At 42.8% G+C, this 21,119-nt stretch overlaps 1 protein-coding gene across 3 annotated transcripts in view; it reads left to right on the top strand.

The window, feature by feature from the left end:
• The first annotated feature begins 404 nt into the window (after positions 1 to 404).
• LOC134359804 (gelsolin-like) overlaps positions 405 to 21,119 on the top strand; it is a 113,353-nt gene continuing 92,638 nt past the window's right edge. Inside the window, exon 1 of one of the 3 annotated variants that reach the window (XM_063073466.1) lies at positions 405 to 423. The gene's annotated coding sequence lies outside the window, so the exon portion shown is untranslated. Of the gene's footprint in view, positions 424 to 12,925; positions 13,078 to 21,119 lie in introns of those variants that run through there. The other 2 variants (XM_063073468.1, XM_063073469.1) reach the window with 2 other exon arrangements.

Below are 21,119 nucleotides of genomic sequence, written 5' to 3' on the forward strand. Positions count from 1 at the left end.
TTCAAATAAGAATTTATTTGTGAGGTGTTCTTTGATATGATATAACATGCAGGTCTATGAATGGTGAGATCTGTATCTGCTTTGAGAGATTTGAGCTGGTTACTAGTTTGGTAACTGATTTAGAACAAAGGGCCATAAAATTACCTGTTGTCACTTGTGGAAAGTAGGGCAATAAGTGGATGCTGGCCTGGACCAGAACCAGTAATAAAGTGTTATAGGTCAGTCAGCTGACCCATGGCCAATAACACTGCAATGCAATATTTGAACTGGTTAGGAATGTGTATAAAAGAAGAGGCTTTGAATGCAAAATAGTGATAACTCTCTCCAGAGAGCCACCATTGCAGATGTGGAATACCCCATGGACATATGGAGATTGGACTGGGACCATGAGGAGCACATGGCCAGCACAGATTCCTTTTACTGGTACGTACTACCTTTTCTGTTCTTTGACTGTTCATGGAGTATCAGGAAAACTTAGGTGTGCTCACGGGTATTTGGTTGTATATACTCATGTGTTCTTGTCAGTACTTGTAAGTATTTACCGATTCCCCTTGTGCCTCCCTGATCATTATTATTAAAGGGTAGATCCTTGAAACAACCAAGGCTGTTTGGCCTGATCAACCTGCCCCAGTTCTGTGGAAGAGAATGCCACTCAGTCCCATTTCACAATACTTTTCCCTCAGCTACACAGTTGACTAATCTTCAGGTGAAAGGGTTTTGTCTCAGATCAGTTGAGTTTTCAGCCAATCACATCTCTTCAGTTAGAAGCAACACACACAAAGTGCTGGAGGAACTCAGCAGGTCAGGCAGCATCTGTGGAAATGAACAAACAGTTGACATTTTGGGCCGAGACCCTTCTTCAGGACGGGAAAAGAAGGGGGAACACACCAGAATAAAAAGGTTGGGGGAGGGGAAGGAGGAGAGCTGGAAGGTGATAGGTGAAGCCAGGTGTGTAGGAAAGATAAAGGGCTGGAGAAGAAGGAATCTGATAGGAGAGGAGAGTGGACTATAGGAGAAAGGGAAGGAGGAGGAGAACCAAGGGGAGGTGTGTTGTAGCGTGGATGAAATCACCGGAGAGACAGAGTCACAGGTAGATACAAAGCAGCTTCTTTATTTGACACAACAAGGTACAGCAGGCATCATACGGACGGAGACGTTTTCGGTAGAAAGGTCTGGTAGCCCAATGTGGGCTCGATATTTATATGCTAAACACAAAGGCAATCACTACCTAAAAAGTTATAGACAATGCATAGACAATACTTCCTTTTGAAGCTACATACAAAACATCACACCTTCTGACTTCATCCTTTCCTTCCGACGCCAACCTGTCTGAGTTGGTAGCCACAGCCTTTAGGAATGTAAGTTAAATCCACAATACACTTATATGGCATTTTACGTGCTAACATAGAAGACAATTAATATTTATAAAGTATAGATAATACTGTCTTCAAAACTACAGCATCTGGTCAAACTACGGCACCAGAAGCATCTGGTATTCACACCTTTTTAGCAAGCGCATTGTTGTGGACTCAATCCACAGTACTTTGTCAAACAGAAGTCTGGTGGCCAAAGTAATTTAAGTGCAAATGAATCATCTACCCAAAAACTCACTCTAACCGTCTCCCCTCTTGATCCTCCTGGACAAAAATTAAATTTGTATTGGGAAAGGCCAACCTAGGAGGATCTGCTCAAATAGGGCAGCAAAAAATGCCCTGTCTCGAAATTAACCCCCCAATCTTATGTACCTCGATATCTATCCTAGTATTACCTAATTGCTACCTACCAAATGTTAAGCAGAGAGGCTGATCCAAGTCTTTAGAAATGCGGCTCCTTTGGTGTGCCTGCTCTTTCCCTGCAGGCTGACTGCAGCTTAATTACATTCCTTTGTCTTCAGCCCTTCATCCTCTGATCACTGAAACTCTCCTTCCAGGAGCACCCACAGGCCTCTCATTGATGTACAGGAAGGGGTTGGAGTGGCCTCTATGTAAATATCTACAAGGGCTTCTCCCCGGTGGCACCCCCTTCTGAACTGTTCTGTCGATCACTGGCCCAACTGCTGACAAGGGCCCAGCTCCTCAGACTGGGGTGACTGCTTTCAGAAGCCGTGTGCAGTCTGAAATGCCATCGAAGTGGTGGAACTTGCCGTCTCTGCTTTAACTCAAAAATCCCTCCCCATCTATTTCCCAATAAATTTTCTATACCATGCTATAAAATTAATCATCTGCCTTCAGCAACCAGCCTTCTTTACAGAGTACCATCATCATCACACCTTAGCAGGCTATTCGTGGTTTTCCAACACGCTCTCAGTGTCTTCTGCCACGCTCTCGGTGTTTTCTGCCTTTGTGTTTTCTCCGGGTATGTTTTCATCGGCTGTGGTCAGGTCTGGCACGGCCGGCTGGTGTTCCTCTCTTAGGTTCTCTGTAATTACCTGGTTACTGGGTACACTTGGTTCCCCGCTCCTTCTGTGGGAGCAACAAGAGGGTGAGTTGTATGCTTTAACCTGGGTTTCCACTGGCTGCCTCACCGAGTCTGTACACAGACACACGTATCATTGGTTAAGAGTACCGTCTGTGGTCCTATCCTCCAAGGGGCAAACCCCGGCCTTTCCGGCAGCACCCTCACCATGACTTGGTCACTGGGTTGTGGAAGGACTCTGGCTCTCACTGATCAGCGATTTGCTGCTGTTGTTTCGCTCGGTCTTTCAACACTTTAAGTTGGTTACAAAGGTCTTGTGTCATTCTATCCCTGTAAGCCCCAGGCTCCCCGCAATCCATAATTACCTCATGAGGGTGTCGCTTTGCTCACTCCATCAATAATTCATAGGGGCTGAAACCCAATGTGCGGTTCAGGGTTGCACGCAATCTCATCAGGATTCCTGGTAATACATCAACCCATGTCTTTCCTGTCTCAGCTATAGCTTTGGCTAACGCATTTTTGATTGTTCGGTTCATCCCTTCTACCATCCCTGAACTCTGGGGGTGGTAGGGTGCGTGAAACCATTGTCAAATCCCTAGCAGTCAACACATTTCCTTCATCACTTTCCCCGTGAAATGTTCTCCCTGATCTCAATCCACCTGAACTGGGGTTCCCCACCTTGGGAGGATTTCCTGAACTAGGATCCATGCAGCAGTGCAGGCGGTGCAGTCCCTTGTTGGGAAAGCCTCCACCCACCGGGTGAAGTGATCCATAATTACTAGACAGTAGCTTTTCCCCCTGCTTTTTGGCAGGGGCCCTGTGAAGTCTATCTGGATGTTTTCCCAGGGTCCCCTCGGCCGAGGCTGATTTGCCAGCTGTAGCTTTCTGCCCTTACCAGGGTTATGCTGGGCACAAATGATACAATGGCGGCAGAATTTTTCAACATCCCCGCCCATCCCTGGCCACCACCAGTCCTGCTGGAGGGTTGTGATCATGCTCCGCCTTCCCTGATGCATCTCCCCATGATAAAACTTTAGTAGTATCTGCCTAATACAGGGTGGGGCCACCGCGACTCTTTCCTCCCCGTGTGTCCAGCACCCACCTGGTCTCTCCTTTACTCCTTTTCGCCTCCATTTTTCCTTTTCTTCTGCCTCTACCTCTTCATTTAATTTTACTAAACTGGCTTCTGTCGTTTCCTCTTGCACATTTGCAATTTCAATTGCCTTTTGTTCCTCTGCTTCCTTATTCACAGTAATGTCTGCCCTCGGAGGAACTTGGAAAACTTTATGTTCTGGAATGGCCGCAGTCACTCTGAGTATCCCCTGGTGTTTTTGTTCCTTCACTGTTCCCTGAACAGTGGTCAGTGTGTCAGTTTGTATAGGGTCCTGCTTCGGGGGTTTATACAGACCCTCCTCTATTTTAACTGGGTTTATCTCTACCTGCTCACAATCTTGCCTGTGTGTAACCCACACTGCTGGGAACTGCTGACAAGGTAACCTATAGACCCTATCCAGTCCCCAGTCTCCTATGATCGGGGCAACTGCGACTATGTTGTGTATTCTGTTGTATGCATTCGCTGCCCCTGACTCATCCATATTATTTCTCTTTTTCCCGAATCTATAACAGCTCCTGCTTCCCGTAGGAGTCTATTCCAAGGATTGTGCCCTCATTATTTGGACATACCCAGAAATACACTGGAAGCTGCACTCCCCCGATTTCTAGTATTTGCGACTCCCTTCTTTATGCTTTTACTGTTTTCCCTCCTACACCCCTGATATAACTGGCCTGTCTGTTTGTTGGTAAGGGTAAGTCTGTTATCAATACCGATACTCCTGTGTCCACTAACATATTGCATTGCCGTCCCCCTAACAACGCCGTTGTGTACTACGGTGCCACAAGCATCTGGTATTCACACCTTTTTAGGAAGCACATTGTTGTGGACTCAATCCACAGTACCTTGTCAAATAGAAGTCTGGTGGCCAAAGTCATTTAAGTGTGAGTGAATCATCTACCCAAAAACTCACTCTAACAAGGTGTTAGGCTGGTGAGAAGAAATAAGAGGCCAGAGTGAGGAATAGAAGAAGAGGGGACGGGAAGGGAGATCTTTTTTTACCAGATGGAGAAATCGATATTCATGCCATCAGGTTTGAGGCTACCCAGACGGAATATAAGGTGTTGCTCCTCCACCCTGAGGGTGGCCTCATCTTGTCACAAAAGGAGGCCCTGGACTGACTTGTTGGAATAGGAATGAGAAATGGAATTAAAACGTTTGGCCACCTGCATTTGGGAAGTTCTGCATTTGGCGGATGGAGCAGAGGTGGTAAATGTAGCAATCCCCCGATTTTGCAACAGCTCTCACCAACGTAGAAGAGGCTGAATCGTGAGCACCAGATACAATAGACGACCCCAACAGATTCACAAGCGAAGTGTTGCCTCACCTGGAAGGACTGTTTGGGGCCCTGAATAGAGGTGAGGGAGGAGGCGAATGGGCAGGTGTAGCAGTTTGGCTGCTTGCAGGGATAAGTGCCGGGAGGGAGATTAATAGGGAGGGACAAATGCATAAGGGATAATAATCTGAAAATCCAAAATACTGGGAGATAAAAGGCTGAGACATCATTAAGGAATATGTCTATTTAAACTGAAAGGCATGGAATGATCAGAAACATAAAGAATAGAAAATAATTTTCACATGTATATTGACATTGATCATGATCACCAACACAAGTATCCTTTTTACATGGCTTGTTGTTATACAGTATAATACTTGATCATGATCTTGAGATATTTTGATATTACTCAGAGTCAGAATCATTGACATATGTTGTGAAATTTGTTGTTCTGCAGCAGCAGTACAGTGCAATACATAATGGTATAAACTGTAAACTACAGTAAGAAGTATATATATTTAAAAAGCTAAATTAAACAAGTAGTGCAAAAAGAGAAGAAAAAAAGTAGTGTGGTAATGTTCATGGGTTCAATGTCCATCCAGAAATAGGATGGCAGCCGGGAAGAAGTTATTCCTGAATCATTGAGTGTCTGTCTCCAGGCTCCTGGACCTCCTCCCAGATGGTAGCAATGAGAACAGGGGATGACCTGGGTGATGGGAATCCTTAATGATGGATACTGCCTTTTTGAGGTGTTGCTCCATGAAGATGTCCTGGATGCTGAGGAGGCAAGTGCTTATGGTAGAGCTGACTGAGTTAATGATTTATGGCAGCTCACTTTGATGTTGTGCAGTTCCCACCCCTTCATATAGACAGTGATGCAGCCAGTTAGAATGCATCCACAGTACATAATAACTGAAATAATCATAAGTACTTTATTGATCCCGAATGGAAAATTATTTGGTCACAGCAGCAACATTTAAAAACACTCTTGGCAAGAATAATAGCTGTAATAATAATATTAACTAATAATAAAGTACAGAATAATAATATACACAATATACACAGTACCAATGTACAATAATAATGTACGAAATAATAAAGCAGAGACTATTGTTCTATGATATGTGTTCTCCTGTCGCACAGGGATGAACTGTTGTATATGCTTATTGCATTTGGTAGGAAAGATTTTCTGTAACGATCCTTGTGACAGCTGAGCTGAATGAACCTGTTTGAAAGGGTGCTCGGCTGCTTATTCAGTAGGTTGTGGAGAGGGTGTGTCAGATTGTCCATGATGGTTAACAGTTCGTTTAGGGATCTCCTCTCCACCACTAACTCAAAAGGGTTGTGGCCAAGGACGGACCCAGCCTTTTTAATGCGTTTGTTTAATCTTTTTGCATCACCAGCACTGATGCAGCTCCCCCGACATAAAGTCGCAAAGAAGACTGCACTCGCTACAACAGACTGGTAAAAGGTCTCCAACATACTGCTACACACATTGAAGGATCTCAGCATCCTTAGAAAATAAAAAATAAAAGATTATGAGTGTCATTGGTGACATACCATATCTCCTCAAACTCCTAATGATGTAGCCTTCAAAGGAGAAATTTTGAGAGTGCAGAATTTGTATGTTCCTGTCAGGATTAAAGGCAAAGTGAATAGGAATAAGGAACCTTGGTTCTCAAGGGATATTACAACTCTGATAAAGAAGAAGAGGGAGTTGTATGACATGTATAGGAAGCAGGGAGTAAATAAGGTGCTTGAGGAGTATAAGAAGTGCAAGAAAATACTTAAGAAAGAAATCAGGAGGGCTAAAAAAAGACATGAGGTTGCCTTGGCAGTCAAAGTGAAGGATAATCCAAAGAACTTTTACAGGTATATTAAGAGCAAAAGGATTGTAAGGGATAAAATTGGTCCTCTTGAAGATCAGAGTGGTCGGCTATGTGCGGAACCAAAGGAAATGGGGGAGATCTTGAATAGGTTTTTTGCGTCTGTATTTACTAAGGAAACTGGCATGAAGTCTATGGAATTAAGGGAAACAAATAGTGAGATCATGGAAACTGTACAGATTGAAAAGGAGGAGGTCCTTGCTGTCTTCAGGAAAATTAAAGTGGATAAATCCCCGGGACCTGACAGGGTGTTCCCTCGGACCTTGAAGGAGACTAGTGTTGAAATTGCAGGGGCCCTGGCAGAAATATTTAAAATGTCACTGTCTACAGGTGAGGTGCCGGAGGATTGGAGAGTGGCTCATGTTGTTCCGTTGTTTAAAAAAGGATCGAAAAGTAATCCGGGAAATTATAGGCCAGTAAATTTAACGTCGGTAGTAGGTAAGTTATTGGAGGGAGTACTAAGAGACAGAATCTACAAGCATTTGGACAGACAGGGATTTATTAGGGAGAGTCAACATGGCTTTGTGCGTGGTAGGTCATGTTTGCCCAATCTATTGGAGTTTTTCGAGGAGGTTACCAGGAAAGTGGATGAAGGGAAGGCAGTGGATATTGTCTACATGGACTTCAGTAAGGCCTTTGACAAGGTCCCGCGTGGGAGGTTAGTTAGGAAAATTCAGTCGGTAGGTATACATGGAGAGGTGATAAATTGGATTAGACATTGGCTCAATGGAAGAAGCCAGAGAGTGGTGGTAGAGAATTGCTTCTCTGAGTGGAGGCCTATGACTAGTGGTGTGCCGCAGGGATCAGTGCTGGGTCCATTGTTATTTGTCATCTATATCAATGATCTAGATGATAATGTGGGAAATTGGATCAGCAAATTTGCTGATGATACAAAGATTGGAGGTGTAGTAGACAGTGAGGAAGGTTTTCAGAGCCTGCAGAGGGACTTGGACCAGCTGGAAAAATGGGCTGAAAAATGGCAGATGGAGTTTAATACAGACAAGTGTGAGGTATTGCATGTTGGAAGGACAAACCAAGGTAGAACATACAGGGTTAATGGTAAGGCACTGAGGAGTGCAGTAGAACAGAGGGATCTGGGAATACAGATACAAAATTCCCTAAAAGTGTCGTCACAGGTAGATAGGGTCATAAAGAGAGCTTTTGGTACATTGGCCTTTATTAATCAAAGTATTGACTATAAGAGCTGGAATGTTATGATGAGGTTGTATAAGGCATTGGTGAGGCCGAATCTGGAGTATTGTGTTCAGTTTTGGTCACCAAATTACAGGAAGGATATAAATAAGGTTGAAAGAGTGCAGAGAAGGTTTACAAGGATGTTGCCGGGACTTGAGACACTCAGTTACAGAGAAAGGTTGAATAGGTTAGGACTTTATTCCCTGGAGCATAGAAGAATGAGGGGAGATTTGATAGAGGTATATAAAATTATGGTGGGTATAGATAGAGTGAATGCAAGCAGGCTTTTTCCACTGAGGCTGGGGGAGAAAAAACCAGAGGACATGGGTTAAGGGTGAGGGGGGAAAAGTTTAACGGGAACATTGGGGGGGGGCTTCTTCACACAGAGAGTAGTGGGAGTATGGAATGAGCTGCCAGATGGGGTGGTAAATGCGGGTTCTTTTTTAACATTTAAGAATAAATTGGACAGATACATGGATGGGAGGTGTATGGAGGGATATGGTCAGTGTGCAGGTCAGTGGGACTAGGCAGAAAATGGTTCGGCACAGCCAAGAAGGGCCAAAAGCCCTGTTTCTGTGCTGTAGTTTTTATGGTTCTATGGTTCTATGGTATAGCCGCTGTTATGCCTTCTTTGTAACTTCATGGATATGTTGGACCCAGGATGATTATCACGTAAATGCATCACCCAGGAATTAAAGGCTCAATGCATGAGGAGCACTTGATGGCTCTGGACCTGGTCTCCTGGAGTTTAAAAGAATCTAAAACCTGTCAAATATTGTAAGGCTGAGATAGATAAAGGCCTAGATAAATAGGTCTGGAGAGGATGTTTCCTGTAGTGGGAGAGTACAGGGCCGGAGAGCACAGATTCAGAATAAAGGGATGACTCTTTAGAATAAGGGATGAGGAGGAATTTCTTTAGCCAAAGGGTGGTGAATCTGTGGAATTCATTGCCACAGACAGCTGTGGAGGCCAAGTCATTGAGTATACTTAGAGCAGTGGTTGATTGGTTCTTGATCAAAGGCTGATTTGTACTTGTGCGTATGGGCTATGCCGTAGGCCTGATTTATACTTTTGCGTAGCCCTACGCTGTAGTGAGCATGCATAGTTGTGTCTGCATCGCTCTGCAATTCACCACCAAAACGCTAGTTGGCGGTGGGGTTTCTATGCCACTGTGTTGAGTTTCTTTGTGAGAGACATGGACGAGGAAATGCATTTCAAATATTTTCGGATGTCGGCAGGTAGATTTGATGATTTGGTTCATCGTCTCCAACCATTTATTTCGCATCAGTGTACAGAGAAAAGCAACCGGAAATGCGTAGGAGGAAATACGAGGTTACCAAGCGGACCAGTCATAGCTGTTGCGGTCTGCGTCACCGCAACGTGTCACTTACATTTTTGGGGAGGGGCACGTCACCCTACGGCGTAAGGTACGCAGTAGATAGATAGACATACTTTATTGATCCCGAGGGAAATTGGGTTTCGTTACAGTTATACCAACCAAGAATAGAATATAAATATAGCAATATAAAACCATAATAATTAAATAATAATATGTAAATTATGTCAGATGGAAATGTCCAGGACCAGCCTATTGGCTCCGGGTGTCTGACCCTCCAAGGGAGGAGTTGTAAAGTTTGATGGCCACAGGCAGGAATGACTTCCTATGACGCTCAGTGTTGCATCTCGGTGGAATGAGTCTCTGGCTGAATGTACTCCTGTGCCCAACCAGTCCATTATGTAGTGGATGGGAGACATTGTCCAAGATGGCATGCAACTTGGACAGCATCCTCTTTTCAGACACCACCGTCAGAAAGTCCAGTTCCATCCCCACAACATCACTGGCCTTACGAATGAGTTTGTTGATTCTGTTGGTGTCTGCTACCCTCAGCCTGCTGCCCCAGCACACAACAGCAAACATGATCGCACCTATGGCGTACATTTGATGCACAAGTATAAATCAATCAGCCTTAATAAGGACGTCAAAGGTTACAGAGAGAAGGCAGGAGAATGGGGTTGAGGGGGATAATAAATCAGCCATGATGGAATGGTGGAGCAAACTTGATGGGCTAAATAGCTTAATTCAGCTTCTATGTCTTATGGTCTTATATAAATGCAATTCTTGCTTAGCAGAGTTTCCTTTAAAAGTTTACCTTATGAGTAATTACCTTTATTTAACACACACACAATGCTGGAGGAACTCAGCATCCCAGGCAGCATCTATGGAAAAAAGTACATACAGTCGACGTCTCAGGCCAGGACCCTTCGGCAGGACTGATAATAACCTTTTAGGTGGCAGTTTTTAAATGAATTGTCGCTTGAAGTTATTCATTTGCTATTATGTAAAATAAAATTACAAATTATTGCACAATAACTTAAATTTATATGCTTCTTTAATAGTATATTGTCAGCACTTTCAATTGACAATTAAGGAGGAAGCAGAAAACAAACATGTTATTACAGTACTGCTGAAGGGTCTCAGCCTGAAACACTGAATGTACTTTTTTCCACAGATGCTGCCTGGCCTGTTGAGTTCCTCCAGCATTTTGTGTGTATTGCTTGGATTTCCAGCATCTGCAGATTTTCTTGTATTCGTGATTTGATTAAATGGTGTGATAATGAGATAACTCAAGTAATTACAGGAGATATCAAGAAAATATTTCCTAATGAATGGAATAATAGCCTGAAATGAAAGAATTGGGCCAATGTAAGAGCAATGTAATTAATCCACTTCTTGGTCCTCTTTCCAGATCCCTGAAAATTCTTTTTCTTTAAATATGTACTTGTGTATGAACATTATAACTGAATCTACCATCACGATGAACCTTGTCAATGCATCGCAGACCTTAACTATTTCCATATTATTATGTTTGTCCTGCATTGTGCTCAACAGAGCAGGGACAGAACATCACTAAAGTTCTTGAAGAATGTCTACTACTTTGACCAACGATTTAGTCATCTACCCTAATATCTCCTACGAGATTTGATGAGAATCTTTTTGTTTAATAACCCTTTTAGGTGGCATTTTAAAAAAATGAATCATTGCTTGAAGTAGATGTTCATTTGCTATTTTATAAAATAAAATTATAAATTATTGCACAATAAATCGATACATACTTTTAATAGTTGGGTATATTGTCAGCATTTTAAATTAACAATTAAGAAGCAAGCAGAAAACAAACATATTTGTGGCCAGTGTTTTCATGTTTGCTGTTGTGTGCTGGGGCAGCAGGCTGAGGGTAGCAGACACCAACAGAATCAACAAACTCATTCGTAGGGCCAGTGATGTTGTGGGGATGGATCTGGACTGTCTGACGGTGGTGTCTGAAAAGAGGGTGCTGTCCAAGTTGCTTGCCATCTTGGACAATGTCTCCCATCCACTACATAATGTACTGGGTGGGCACAGGAGTACATTCAGCCAGAGACTCATTCCACCGAGATGCAACACAGAGCGTCGTAGGAAGTCATTCCTGCCTGTGGCCATCAAACTTTACAACTCCTCCCTTGGAGGGGCAGACATACTGAGCCGATAGGCTGGTCCTGGATTTATTTCATAATTTACTGGCATAATTTACATATTACTATTTAACTATTTATTACTATTTTTCTGTTACTATTCTATTACTATTTATTTTGCTGCTGGAGCTGACAGTCCCATGGGAAGATAGCTTAGAAGAGGCCTTTGAAAGGAAGCTCTCCAAGTACGCAGGACTGGTCAGCAGCTGTCAGCAGGCTGGATGGAGAGCGAGGTGTCTCCCAGTGGAGGTTGGTTGTAGGGGATTGGTAGCCCATTCTTTAGTTAGAGCCTTCAGCATTTTGGACATCGAGGGAGAGAGGAAGAGGAGAGCCATCCACAGTACCACCGATGCGATAGAGAAGGCCTCAAGATGGCTGTGGCTCTAAAGAGGGGAGCCATGGAGTCATAAGTAGCTAGCCATCTGGACACAAGCTGGGGTCTGATCAGCCCGGCTGGGTCACCTGGAGGAGGTTGTATGATGTTGAAAGACCCGAAACACCGGATGATTCCAGGAACATCACTGAAGATGTGTCCAGAAGCATCAGTAGATGTATGTACACAGATTTCCATGACTATTACTATTTACTAATTACTAATAGTAGTATTACTATTACTATTTATTATTTATGGTGCAACTGTAACGAAAACCAATTTCTCCCGGGATCAATAAAGTATGACTATTATTATCAGTCCCGCCAAAGTGTCTCCGCCTGAAAAGCCGACAGTACTTTATTCCATAGCTGCCTGGCCTGCTGAGTTCCTCCAGCATTTTGTGTGAGTTGTTACAATGATTAATGCTATCCTCACCTGGGGTCTATGGGCTGAGAATTTTTCTTAACCCATTTTCCATTAATTAGCAACTTGGAAAGTTTAGTTGTCAATTATTTGAGGCGGGCGGTTAGTGGGTAATGCAAATTGCTATGTTCTTGCGTATACGACTACTGTACCAATACTACTGTCAGTCTGTTATTCCGATATCTATTTTTCGTGAATCAGTCTGGGAAATTAACTTTGCTTTGGAGGTCAACTATTCAGTGTGGAATCCCATCCAGTTGTTATTTTAATCCCCCAAATCCTCGTAATTTAACTGTATTCCATGGATAACTTCAGCGAGGGACTATACTAACTTGCACATAAAATAGGGGTGTTTAAGAAATATTTTTGTTTCCGATATCTTCAGCAATCTGACTTGCACAATATAGCACAACTTGCACAAGTTGTTTTACATGAAAATAGCCATTGCAGACTTTCTAAATGGGAACGGGTATGAAAAACGCAATATTTTAAACATCTTCAAGTATTTGTGTTAAAACCCTGTTAACTTCCTGTACTGATTCTTTTATTTTTCCCCATTAAACTGTATTTCAGGAAACGTTGAAATATTTCAATAAAGTCAATCTAAAGCATAAATTAGGTTTTTAATTAGAGGAAAAAAAATGTAGTTTAGGAGGCTGAGAAGGTTTTGCCTGAAATCGGAGTACTGTACAAGTAACAGATCGCTCCGCACTGCCCCCTAGGCGTTGTCTGCTGATTGGCTTTTGCAGGAATAGAGTTGAAGGACAAGGCGCAGTTCCATAGGCACATCCCACTTGACGAGACAACCGAGTCTTGATCTGCGCGTGTAATCCCTGTGCCAATTGCTTCTTTGCATTGACTGTAGCTCTTGGGTAAGAATTGCTGCGTGCGTATCTTTTTTTTTAAATTATTGTATTTGTGCTCGACCCTAGACTTGCTTTTCAGTGTGCGTTTTCGAGCCGGGAGTTACTTGGAATGAAAGACGCTCTTTGATCTGGCCATGACGGAATCTGGCAACGGAAAGCGAGATCTCTATGTGTAGACGTTTTACTTTTTCTCCAGTTTGGCATATAGATCACAGTGAGATGGGAATGTATCTACCCGTTAGCTACTGATTGCTGTATTTGACATATAGTAACCAGTATCTGTCAATAGCGATTTTTTTTTTAGTTTTGTTTACAGATACTTTTGTAAACTTCTCGTAAACAAAAAACGTATTTTTTACTCCGAAATGCAATTAGTTTTAAAACTGCTTCAAAGTGTATTTCAGTGAATTTTGTAACTTTTAGTTTACTGTCTGTTCTTTAGATGGGCGTTAGCCTTGACTCCCATCTATCACGATGAGAATACACATATTTCCTTCCAGTATTCCTGAATCCATTATTAACAAAAGGCACCTAAACATCACATTTAAGGCTTTTGCAGAAACCCTTTTTAAACAAAAAGTATTGATCGCTGTAAGGGCGTTTGCGGATTGTGAGTCATCCGAAAGAATTGTTGATGACTAATTTGCAGCCGATGCATGTACAATTTCCTGAGCTCCTTTAAACCACCTCCCCCCCCTCCCCAAATTCTAGTTTTCATTATGTGACAAAAATGATTTGGGTGTGTCCGGCGGTGGCAAAATCAGCTTGGCACATCTCCCTCAGAGAGATAGGACTGCGGTTTAGTTTGTGTAGCGTTAGAGGCTTTTGCAAGGATGGAAAGTCTAATTACCAGAGGGAATGCATTTAAGGTGTGAAGGGGTAAATTCAAAAGAGATGTGAGGGGCAAGTTTCCTTTACAGTACACAGTTCGGGTGCCTAGACAAGGCCTGGGATGGTGGTAGAGGGGGATTTTTAAGAGACATTTAAATTGGGCACATGAATATGAGGAAAATGGAATGATAATGGGCATTGTGTAGGCAGAGGGGATTAGTTTAGTCGGCCATTTGGTTGTTAATTGGTTCGGGACAACACTGGTCTGAAGGGCCTGTTCCTGTACTGGTCTATGCTCTAAAGGGTTAATTTTGAGAAACGGTAGAATGTATAATAATTGAATCTAGAGTAAGAAGAAACTCGTTGAAGTAAGTACTGGTGCTGTACCTGACATTGAGCAGATGTGGAAGCTCCATTGAGACGGCATTGTAAGAGGGTATACATGTACTACCTTTGATGGATGGAATCAAGGAACTTTCTCATATCAGTGTAAATTCTGTGTGTTGCAAATGAGTTATTTTTGATCCCTGCCTTCCCTACAAAACTTTTGCCATCCTTTGAATGTCAGGGTATGCCTATGCTTGGTCTGTCTTCCTAACTATACCTTGCCAGTTGGTCTTCATGTTTCAATGGGAAACTCTGCTGTGGAGGTTTCAACCTGCAAACAGACAGTGGCTCATCTTTTCCCCAATATATCTGACTGTAGCTTCCAACCTAATTGCATGAACATCAATTTCTCAAACTTCTGGTAATTGCCCCTCCTCACTATTCCCCATTCCTGTTTCTTTCTTTCACCTCATTTCCTTGCCTGCCTATCACCTCCCTCTGGTGCTCCTCCTTCCCTTTCTTCCATGGTCTTCTACCCTCTCCTATCAGATTCCTCCTTGTCCAGCTCATTGTCTCTTTCACCAACCAACTTTCCAGCTCTTTACTTCACCAAGCCCCCTCTCCCGGCTCCGCCTATCACCTGCCACCTTGTACTTCTTCCTCCCCTCCCTCCACCTTTTTACTCTGACTTCTCATCTTTTTTTTCCAGTCTTGATGAAGGGTCTTGGCCTGAAACACCCACTGTTTATTCTTTTCCATAGATGCTGCCAGGCCTGCTGAGTTTCTCCAGCATTTTGTGTGTGATGTCTGATTGTTATTTTTTTTAAAGATGCTGGATAGTCATACCTTTATTTTTCCTTAACATTTCTGTTTCAAAAACTGAATCTCAGTAAAAGTTGTTTGAATAAATATAGCTCAATTGACCTAAGGATTGGTGTCAGTCTTCATTGCATTGTGACACTCACAACACGCTGGAGGAACTCAGCAGGTTGGGCAGCATCCGTGGAAATGATGAGTCGACTCATTGTTTCCACGGATGCTGCCCGACCCGCTGAGTTCCTCCAGCGTGTTGTGGGTGTTGCTTTGACCCCAGCATCTGCAGAGTATTTTGTATTTTCTTTGCATTGTGACTCTGTTATCTCATTGCTGAAAGCAGTGTATGGGTGTGGTCAAACTGCTGACTAATTGGTAACTAATCCAGAGTTTGTGCTCAAGTTTAACAATGGCAGGTCTGAAATGAATTCTGTAATTTAATAAAAGTTCTGGTTGTAATTTAGTAATGATAAAACCAAACTACTGATTATCATTTTTTAAAAAATCTTTAATTTCCTTGATGAGAGAAAATCTGCCAATTTAGTCCAGATTCCAGACCACACTGATGTGAATACTTCACTTTTTGCTCTTTTTTGCACTAATTTATATGTTTATATACTGTATACAAAATTTCTACTTCATATTGTAATTTATAGGCGTTTTATGCATCGCATTCTACTGCCATATAACAACAACAGATTTCATCACATATGCCAGTGATAGTAAACCTGATTCTGATTTGGAACTTGCACCAGCAGGTTCAAGAACAGTTACTACGCGCCCCCCCCCCCCCAACCATCAGGCCCTTGAACAAAAGAGGATAACTACATTCCATCTATTGAGATGTTCCCACAACCAATGAACTGGCTTTAAGAGACTATTATACTTCTTATTTCATGCTCTTGTTATTTATTTATATTTGCATTTGCACAGTTTGTTGTCTTCTGTGCTCTTGCTCTTTCATGGATCCTGTTTACAATCACTATTCTATAGATTTGTTGAGTATTCCTGCAGGAAAAAGAATCTCAGGATTGTACATGGTGAAGTGTGTGTACTCTATTAATGATTTTTTACATTTTTTTTCCAAGGACAAAACTTTCATTTGGTGATAAATGCTGACAACTCCAAGATGTTGTAAAACTGGATAAGCTCAGTGGGAAAACGAAGTTATTCTGCCTGGGTATGATTTAGTTTGGGTCTTGTCAAGCACTTGGCTACAGAGTAAGTGCGAAAGATGATCCCAGCCAGATCTTGGAATTTTCAACACAAATTTCCACCCTTCTATGTCTGAATAGTTTATTTCTGCTGCACCCGGTGTACTGAGATAGGCTGTACTGTGCTTAAACCATCCCATTAGAATCAGGTTTAATATCACTGTGTCTCCCTGATGGTAGCAATGAGAAGGGGGCATGTCCTGAGTGATGAGGGTCCTTAATGATGGATGCCACCTTTTTGAAGCATCGCTCCTTGACGACGCCTTGGTTCCTACCGAGGCTAGTGTCCATGATGGAGCTGACGAAGTTTACAAATTTCTGCAGCTTACTTTGATCCTGTGCTGTAGCCCCACCATTCCATTAGCATGAAGAAGTGGCTCATTTTTACTTGCTCAGGGCAGGTATTGCACATTGAATCTCTCAAACCAGGAGAATCTGTTTTGTAAATAGAAAACAAAATGGAGTAAATTATAACTATAAACTTCACTCACTAACAGAATTTTCTTTGATAGCCAATCTGTGATACTGCCACACACCTTCGTCCCCTCATTTTCTCCCAGCCCATTCTGTTACCTTATTATCTTGTCGTACACTGCTTAACCGCTTCACCTGAACAGCTTGATTTTACTGGAAGTTATTCGCTCAGGTTCAATATCTGTTCCTTAATTTCAGTTCCTTCTCAAAAAAAAGGGAAAACTCTTAACATTTTACGTAGAAGTTGTTATCGTGGGGTATTCATCGATTTACAAGTCTCTAACTATCTTAGTGATGCAACAGGGAAGAGATTCCATAGATGCTGTCTGACCTGCTGAGTTCTTCCAGCATTTTGTGTGTGTTGCACTGGATTTCCAGCATCTGCAGAATCTCTTGTGTTTCAAATTCAGTTAGAGCACTTTTTTTGAGCAATTGCATAATTGTTTCTAATGCTCAGATTTTTAACTGCAGTTGCTAAAGCCCTCGCTGGAAAATTACCTTTCAAAGCCAATCTGGGGAAGAAGGGACCATGAGAAATTGAATTCTTTGCCACAGACAGCTGTGCAGGCCATGTCATTGGGTATATTTAAAGTGGCGGTAGATCGGTTCTTGATTGATCAGGGCATCAAGGGTTTTGGGGAGAAGGCAGGAAAATGGGGGCGTTGAGAGAGAAAATAAATCAGTCATGATGGAATGATGGTGCAGACTCAATGGGCCAAAAGGCTTAATTCTGCTCCTATGTCTTGTGGTGAAGTAATAGTGATGGAATAGATTATGAGTCACACTGCACACTCACTCTCAAAATATTTGTGGTAAGCTTTGGGAAGTGATTGGGCTATCACTGTAGGGCACTTGTAAATCATTTCTTCTAAACTATTTATCTAAGATGAAATATGTTGGCTGACATCGATGTAACATGCAGAATGTTCTGTCTGCTGTCGTCCTGGGTTGAGTTTTGGTTGGGTGGTATTCTAGGTAAGGAGTATAATACAAATGGGGGGGGGGGAAGTTGTGGGAAGTTAGGAGAAGTTGTGGGAAGTTAGGCTTGGATGGTGAGGAAGCAAAACTGTTACTTCATGAATTGACTCTTGACATCTGTTCTAAACTGGGGGAAGTGTACAGTGTGGTTAGATTGACAGAAACAATGCGGTCCTGTGGAAAATATAACATAACCCACAGAGTAATTTTGAACTTGGTTTCTTGGCCAGTTAAATCCTTTTGCATTTTTTTTAACTGTTCTGTATATTTGTGCCAGGACGTTGAATGGAAAATGACCATGTATGGCAGCAGATTTCAGGTACTGGATTAGAAAGCTCTATTCCCATTTCCAGCTGTTCATTATTCCAAACTTCAGTGACTCTCTATGAATGGGTGGAATCACACAGGAGAGCCTCTGCATCGCAGCTCCAGTAACTTGGGTTCAGTCCTGATCTTGGGTGCTGTCTGTCTGGAGATTGTCATCTCGGGAAAAATCTGCATGGCTTTCCTCTGGGTTCTGTGGGATTAGTGAAAACGGGCTTGATGGTCAGCAGGGACTCATTCAGTGCAGGAGTCTATTTCTCTGCTTTATGACCGATTTGTTTCGCGTTGCAACATTTAGCTGTACCAAATGGTGTTAACTGTTGACTTTTAAATACAGTAGCACCATCTGTGTTACTTTGCCAGAAAATATATTTGCCCATTATTTGAAAGTTAATTGAACAATCAGGCAAAGGAATGACTGATTCCGTAGGAATTTGGCTTTATTTTTATTTTAAGTTCAAAGTACTTTTATTATCAAAGTGTGTATGCCTTAGCTGGCTGGTGGTGTAGAGGCATCTGCACCAGACTTTGAGGCGAACGATGTCAGGTTCAAATTCGGCCAGCTCCTTGCACGTTTCCTGACCCTGCTGGATTGAGTGTCGAGCTTCTTGGCCTTGTTTAAAAAGAAGACAAATGCTGATAAAATGACAAGGTTGCTGCCCGATGCACCACAAGGTGCAGAAAGGAACAACACAACAACAATGTACACATTATACAACCTTGAGATTTGTCTCCTAACAGGCAAGCACGAGACAAAAAAAAATACAGAAGAACCCTTCTTTTTTAAAAAAAGACCATCAAACACCCAATGTGCACAGATTTTTAAAAAAATCATGCAAACAATGAGCACAAGCAAATAGTGTTCTGAACCGAAGTCCACAAAGGCAGTCCTGTCCACAGACCCTGAGTTCGGTGCAGAGCGGAGCAGTGAGCAGAACCGGTCCATCCCTGGTCTCCAGTCCTGACACCCTGACCTTTGCAATCTGGCCTGGTGCCCAAATCGGGTTCTGTTGCTTTGATCTACTTGGTGATAGAGCACAGAGTAGGCCCTTCTGTCCCTTCAAGCCAGCTGCCCAAACAACCCCGGTTAACCCTAACCTCATGACGGGATAATTTATAATGACCAGTTAACCTAGCCGGTATGCCTTTGAAGTGAACACCCGGGGAAAACCCACGCATTCCACAGGGAGGACGTACAGAGACTCCTTGCAGGATGGTGCCAGGATTGAACTCCAAACGCGGGACAGCCCCAAGCTGTAATAGTGTCGTGCTAATCACTGCGTCACCGTGGTGCCCTCGCAAAAGGGGAGGAGAAGATGGTGGCACGACGCAGCGCGCGCAGCTGCTCCGAAATTAAATTGGTATTTGTTAAGTAGGTACCGTGAACAATCCTGATTTGATTGAAACAGACGTGAGAAGCACGGAGGAACATCTGGAGAAATTTCTGAAGTGCCCGCTTCACTGCTGTGTGATGGAGAATCTCCGGAGGGGAAGGCCCCAAATCCTCGGCTTTGCCTATTGCCTGTTGCCGGGGCCGGGGTTGAAGCGCCCGGCAGGGATAGTGCTCGGTGTCGGAGGCTCGAAGTTTTCGGACGGACTCAAGAGTCGGCTGTGGTCGGGTGCTTCCAATGGTGCTCTCTCAGTGGTGTCTGAAAAGAGGATGCTGTCTAAGTTGCATGCCATCTTGGTCAATGTCTCCAATCCACTACATAATGTACTGGGTGGACACAGGAGTACATTCAGCCAGAGACTCATTCCACCGAGATGCAGCACTGAGCATCATAGGAAGTCATTCCTGCCTGTGGCCATCAAACTTTACAACTCCTCCTCTGGAGGGGCAGACATATTGAGCCAATAGGCTGGTCCTGGACTTATTTCATAATTTACTGGCATAATTTACATATTACTATTTAACTATTTATGGTTCTATTACTATTTATTATTTATGGAACAACTGTAACGAAAACCAATCTCCCCCGGGATTAATAAAGTATGACTATGACTATGCATCGGCAAGTTTGCGGCGCTGGAGGCTCATGGCAGGGAGAGTTCCTCCCTTCTACCGTCTGCGTGAGATGATGGGACTTTTGAGAGACTTTGAGACTTTTTTTTACCGTGCCCATGGTCTGCTCTTTATCAAGTTACAGTATTGCTTTGCACTGTTGTAACTATATGCTATAATTATGTGGTTTTTGTCAGTTTTTTTAGTCTTGGTTTGTCTTGTGTTTCTGTGATATCATATCGGAGGAACATCGTATCATTTCTTAATGCATGCATTACTATATGACAATAAAAGAGGACTGCGTGTCCTCATAATCTAATCTAATCTAATTTTTAAAAAAGGCAGAAAGTGCATCATTCTGAATTCCAACAAATTCCAAAATCTCTCTCAAATGCTGGTGTTAAAGTTTCTCGTGCGAATTTCTGAATTTAGTGGTTAAAAGGGGCGGGGTGAACACTCCCAAGGGAGAAACAGTACAGTTATGGCCCTTCAGCCCAGTATTCCCATGCTGGCCATCAAGCATTCACCTGACCTAACCCCATTTACAAGCACTTGATCCGCATTATTCAATGATTTAACAATTCAAGTGCTCATCTAGACACTTAAAATGTTGGAAGTTTCTGACTGCCACTGCCAGCAGCAGTGGATTCTAGATTGAAACCACACTCTAGAGAAAGTACTTTCTGAGATCCTTAATCCTCCTGCCCTCTGGATATAGACTCCTTGGTCACAGCGGAAGGAGTTCCGACTATCTGCTCGATCCATGTTAGTTATAATTTTGTATTTCTCCTGCTGGGTTCTCCAATGGCCGCCAAGGCCTCCGCTTTCCAAGATAAACCAACTTGATGTATTCAGATGCTTCCCTTAACTGAAATGTTCCATCCAAAGTGAGTCTCCCCTACACCCTCAATTGTAGGGTGCTGTTTACATCAGCTGTAGCCTTGCTGACAGTACAGTGGATCAGAATCAGAATTAATATGTGGCAAATGTCGTGAAATTTGTTTTGCAGCAACCGTACAATGCAATGCATAGTAATTAAAAACTATAAATTACATAAGTGTACTGTATATCAAAAAAATTCAGTAAGTAGTGCAAAAGG

Source organism: Mobula hypostoma, chromosome 21 (assembly GCF_963921235.1).
Source record: "Mobula hypostoma chromosome 21, sMobHyp1.1, whole genome shotgun sequence".
NCBI lineage: Eukaryota > Metazoa > Chordata > Chondrichthyes > Myliobatiformes > Myliobatidae > Mobula > Mobula hypostoma.